Source organism: Anomalospiza imberbis, chromosome 19, assembly GCF_031753505.1.
Source record: "Anomalospiza imberbis isolate Cuckoo-Finch-1a 21T00152 chromosome 19, ASM3175350v1, whole genome shotgun sequence".
In the NCBI taxonomy this organism is placed as follows: domain Eukaryota; kingdom Metazoa; phylum Chordata; class Aves; order Passeriformes; family Viduidae; genus Anomalospiza; species Anomalospiza imberbis.
The window spans coordinates 1,091,125-1,097,186 of NC_089699.1; positions in this window are offsets into that span (position 1 = coordinate 1,091,125).

Below are 6,062 nucleotides of genomic sequence, written 5' to 3' on the forward strand. Positions count from 1 at the left end.
TGGGCACGATGAGGAGGATGGAGGCAAGGGGCCGAACCCATCCTGGGGGCTTAAAGCAGCTCGGGTCAAAGAGCACAGCCCGTGCTGGAGGGAGGCGAGAGCCCGTGGTGTCCCCGCCATGGTGTCACCCAGTGCCAGCCGTGGGGCCCCGCAGTGGGTACTCACCATGTGATAGATTTTGGGGTGGGGATCCCCAAGCATTTGGGACGCTGGTGCTGCCCCAGGGGCTGGGCAGGAGCGATGCAGAGCCGAGGCCGTGGGGGGCCCCGGGAAGCCCCCTTTGCCCCCCAGAACAAAGCACGCGTGGCTGTGCAAGGCACAGAGGGGCGTGCAGGTGGACACAGCACCGGGGGTACAACCACGGGGGATGCACGCGCAGCCACGCACACTCAGGACACGATCGCGCCCGCCCCACGCGAGCCCCGGCACCGTCACAGCCGCGCGTGGACACGCTCCCCACCTGCACGTACCCCCGCCTAGCACAGGCACCGAGCTGTACCGAGCCGTTCCGAGCCACACGGCGCCTTACCGGACCTTACCGAGCCGCACGGGTCCGGTGCGGTGCCCCCGCGCGCGCCCATTCATCACCCACCCGCGCCGTGGGAACGAGCCGCGCGCGCCGCGGGCGGGAAGCGCAGCCCCGCGCTGGCCCCGCCCCTCCCTGCGCGCATGAATGAGCGAGCCCCGCCCAGCTCCATATAAGGGCATCCGGCGCTGCGCTGCGGGCGGGGCTTGCCCGGGCCGCCCTGCCCTTTCGCCCCGCCAATCAGAGCGGCGCCCCGGGCCCCCCGCCGGGCTCCGGCCTTTGTTTGTGGAGGGCTGCGGGGCCAATGGGCGCGCGGGACGGGGGGCGCTGGGCCAATGGGAGCGCGGGACGGGGGGCGCTGGGCCAATGGGCGCGCGGGACGGGGGGCGCTGGGCCAATGGGCGCGCGGGACGGGGGGCGCTGGGCCAATGGGAGCGCGGGACGGGGGGCGCTGGGCCAATGGGCGCGCGGGGGGGGCGCGGGGCGGAGCGCGGGGCACGGCCCGGCCCGGCCACGTGCGCGCGGAGCCGCCTCCGCGGGGACCGGGCACAGCGAGGGGACCGGGGGGACCCCGGCGCGGCCGTGCGGGGCCCCGTGCCACCGGGCCGTGTCCCCAGCAATGCCAAGGACGCGTGTCTGTCCATACGCTATCAGTGCCGGATCCCGATGCCACCAACGGCTCGGCTCCTTCCGACCCCCGGGGGATCACGGTGGAGCGGCCCCAGCCCCGGCAGCTAACCTCGGGCACTGTCCGGGGTGTGTGTTGTGGGTCGGGGCGGTCCCTGACAGCCAGAGGTGGCAGCAGGGTTATTTTGGACTTGGCTGCCTGTGGCCCCACTCGCCCGTTATTGCCGGGACTGAAGTGGGGGGCATCGTCCTCGGGGCTCTGGGCAGCAAATCCCAACTGCTGCAGCCCCCATGCAGACGGAGCTGCACCACACAGGAAACCCCAGGGCTGGGACAGAGCCCAGTGTAGAGCTGTGCATTGGGACAGGGCTGTGCCCAGCACAGAGGGCACTGCACCGGGCAGGAGCCTCCCACGGGCTCCCGGAGAGGACCACCGGGAAATCCCATCCTGTGCCCGGCATGTGCCTGGGATGTGCTGTCCCCTCCTTGGCTGTGAGAAATTCCCAACCGGCCCCAGCGCCAGGCCAGCCCCATGCCCGTGCCATGGGCACACTCATGGCGAAGCCGGGCTGCTGCCAGCCCAGCGGCCGGAGGACGAGCTCTTTGCTGGAAAGGTGAAGGTCACGGTCGTTCTCTCCGTCACAGGCAGCTCCCAGCTCCATGTTTGTCCGTTCCCGTCCCTCCAGTGCTCCAGGACACCGCCACAGCGCAGCTCAGTGTCACACCGCCCATGGCGCTGACATTCCCGACCGGGAGCCGCGGCGGTGGCCGCTGATGGCCGGCCCAGGGGGTGCTGACTCCGCTCCGTTCGCTCCTCATCCCCCTCCCCGCGTCTCCCATCCCCAGCCCACAGCCCTGCCTCCATCCCCCATCCAGCCGGGCCTGCCTGCGGCGCTGCCAAACCACGGCAGCGCACCGAGCACCGGGGCAGGGACACAGCCCCGGTGTCGCCCGATGGCCGGGACAGCGGCCAGCCCGGCCGGGCCCCGCCGCGCTGTCCGGCAGGCGGGGAAGCACCGGTGCATCTCCCGGGGCCCGGGGAGAGAACAAAGGAGGGCAGCTGCAGCGGAGGGAGCGGCGCTGCCGGATGCGCTGCAGCGCGGATAATCCGCCCCGACACAGCCCCCGGAGCACCGGCAGCTCCGGCCGGGGGAGCGGCGGCTCGGCCCGAGGCGTGAGGGCTGTGCGGGGTGGGGAGGCGGCTCATCCCGGCTGCCCACGCCGCCCCATCCGGGATCCTCACGCCGTGGCCCCCGTTCCATCCCGCCCCGCGGCCGCGGCCGCGCTCACCCCGGCTAATGCCGCGCCATAAAGGAACCGACTTACATTAACGACTTTTGTCACCAAAGTCATTAACATAATAGGGCTTCCACATCAAAATTGAATATTAATGCTCCGCCGGCTGCGGAGGGAGGCGGATAATTGCTCTAATACATTTTCCAGTCGGATTTTCGCATCGCGGCAGCAATTGCATTAGCAAACCCGATTATTCCCACGGCCGGTACAATGGGATGGTTAATGGGAGTTAAGTTCCTGCCTTTTTCCTCGGACCCCCGAGCGGCTGCGGCTCCGTGCCCCCCACTGTCCCCACCCGCGGGGGGCGCGGGGCAGAGGTCCCCGAGCTGGGAGCGGAGGGGACAGCGCTGCGGAGCCACCTCGCCCCTCCGCGCCGGCAAACACGACCCTTGGACGCAGACGGCCTTGAGACGCGCCGGGAATGCCGTGGCCAGCTGGAAAAGCGCCTGTCCCCGGAGCCGTGCTGTGCCGTTCCGAGCCGTGGGGAGTCCTGGGATGAGCCGTGAAGGACAGCAGAGGGGACACACCAGCCCGAGGGTCGCACCACAGCAGTGCTGGGGACGCAGGGAGAGCCAGGGTTTGTTCCCAGCTCCTGCCCCAGGAGTGTCAGGGGACCCTCCAGCCTCCTTTCCTTTTCCGGGGGTTCAGCAGCTCCAGGGAGGATAAAGCTCAGGAAAACAGCTGAGGAGGGGGGAAACTGCCGGGGTTGCAGCCTCTTCACTGCACCCCCAAACATGTCCCCTGTACAGTGACAGGCCGTGCCCTCTGCCACCACACCCCGCCCTCGGGGTCCCCTCCTGCCCCCCCAAGGGGGACACCGTGCTCAGGGGGCTCTGTGGTGGCCCAGCCCCAGCTGAGGGGGGGACAGGCACCGTGAGAGCAGCAGCAGCAGTGGACAAAGGCAGCTGCAGGGCTGGGGGGTGGATGTGGGGGGATACTCATTAAATTGACTTTAATTGTGCTCATTTGGCCTCACTTCATTGATCAGCCTCACACAGCAGAGTTAACGCTACGGGACGAGGCGCTGCCCACGGTGGGGGGCTGCCCACTGGGTTCAGACACCCACAGCGGGGGTCGGGGGGCCGCCCAGAGGGAATGTACCCACAGGAGGGGCTCTGCCCACGGTGGGGGGTCTGCCCACAGGGATGCCAACTCATGAGGGACAGTCTGCCCAGGGAGGGGGTTTGCCCACAGCAGGGGCTTGCCCAGGTTTGATGTTTACCCATTGGGGATCTGCCAACTGTGCCCAGGGACACAGCCCTGGTGCTCCACAAGCCCTGGACTCAACCCCTTCCCACGCAGCACCAGGGGTTCCCCCGGCCCCTTCCCACTCCCGCCGGCGTCACTGCGGGAAGGAACAGCCCGAGAGCCGCTTTTTGTGAGGCTTTTTTGGTTCCCTTTTTCAGTCAGGAAGCTCCTGCCCAGCACTCCCAGACCACCGGTGGCTGCACACCGTGTACCCGCACACCGGGATCTGCACCGCGCTCCCGTTTGGCACCAATTCCACGCGCTGGGATAATCCATAACGGCCCTTTCCTGGCCTCTCCCACGTGCACAGGGACCCAAGGACAGCCATGGAGGAGGACGCAGAGGCTGGGTGCGCGGTGCCATCCCGTGTCCTTCCGTGTCCCTCGGCGTGTCCCCAAGCATGGCTCCGTGCTGCAGCCGCACGTTCCGCTGCACCAGCGCCTGTGCCGGGCTGTCCCCGCGGCGCGGCCGCCTGTTCCCGGCTGTCCTTGTCTGTCTGTCCCCACGCCGTGTCCGTGCGGCCCGGCGCACGCAGCTGTGTCCGTGCGGTGCCGGAGGGTCCCCGCGGCCCCCGGCCGCTCCCCGCTAACTCGATTGCCGTCCCGCGTAATGAATCGCCCGCCGTAATCTAATCGTGGTTACGAGCCATCGGGATTTATTTCAGCGTTTTCAATCAATTACACCCTTTTATTGTAAAAAAGGAAAAAAAAAAAAAATCCAAACACCGCAGTGCTCCGACAGGAATCCCGGTGGCAGCTGCTGCCAGGCCTCTGCTGCCGGTAGCTCCCGGTGCTGCTCCTGCTCCCGTTCCTACTGTGTGGGCCCTGGTACCGTTCAGGCTCCCCTCGCCCCGAGCAGCCCCCCAACATCCCCTCAGCTGGCTCTGGCCCCTCCCTGCATCGAGCACAGCCCCCCAACACTGCACAGCCCCACACATTGTTCTGCATGGTCCCCCAACACTGCAGAACCCCACACACTGCTCTGCATGGTCCCCCCACACTGCACAGCCCCACACATTTTTCTGCATGGCCCCCCGACACTGCACAGCCCCCCAACACTGCAGAACCCCACACATTGTTCTGCATGGTCCCCCAACACTGCACAGCCCCACACACTGCTCTGCATGGTCCCCCCACACTGCACAGCCCCACACATTGTTCTGCATGGTCCCCCCACATTGCACAGCCCCCCAACACTGCACACCCCCACACACTGCTCTGCACGGTCCCCCCACACTGCACAGCCCCCCAACACTGCAGAACCCCACACACTGCTCTGCATGGTCCCCCCACATTGCACAGCCCCCCCGACCATGCGCAACCCCCCAACATTTCACTGCACATCCCCCAGCACTTACACCCCCGCCACTCCATCCGCCCCACTGCAGCCCCCCACACTGCACACCCCCCCCACTGCAGCCCCCCCCACTGCAGCCCCCCACACTGCAGCCCCCCACACTGCAGCCCCCCCCACTGCAGCCCCCCCACACTGCACACCCCCCTTCTGCTCTGCGTGGCCCCCCACACTGCCCCCCGTCACACCGCACAGCCCCCGATAACCCCCCTTATCGCGCACTCCCTCCCACCGCACGACCCCCAACGCTTCACTCCCCGCCTCCAAGGCCCCCAGCCCCCGCAGCCGCCCTCCCCGGCAGGGCCCCGGCCGTCCCGGACCTGCGGCGGGCGCTGCCCGCGGCCCGTTCCCCTCACGCCGCTCTTTGATCCCGCTCGCTCCGGCCCGGGGCGCTCCGGGCTGTGCGCGGGGGGGGCCTCGAAACCGCCCCCGCCGCGCGTGTCCCCCCCCCCAACCCCCACCTCGAGGGGGCGCCTTGAAACCGCCCGCGGCTCCGGCCAATCAGCGCCTTGTTTACACTGCGTGATTGACAGCCCGCTGGCGCACCGCCAGCCAATCGCGGCGCGGGGGGGGCGCCCGCGCGCTGCGGCGGGGGGCGCGCAGCAACGCAATTCCCCCCACCCCTCCGCCCCGAGCGCGCACTGCGCCTGCGCGCCGCTCCCTCCTCCCCATTCATCCGCCGGGCTTGAATTAGGCGCCGCCGTTCCGCGCCGCTCGCCGCGCGCTGATTGGCGGGAGCGCTGGCGGGCCGCCAGCCAATCGGCAGCGGCGCTCTCTTGACGCGCGGCGCGCGCGCCGGAGGAAGAATGGAGCCGGGGGGGAGGCGGGGGGGGGGGATCAATGGCCGGCGGGGCGCGAGCGCCGCGCGGCGGCCAATCAGCGAGGGGGCGCGCGCGCGGGGCACGCGCTCATTAGCATGCGGGGCGCGCCCGCCCCGGCGGAGAGCGCGCGGCGGGAGCGGGAGGCGCGGCGGGGTCCCCCCACCCCCCCCCCCGCCTTTTCCCACCCCCCC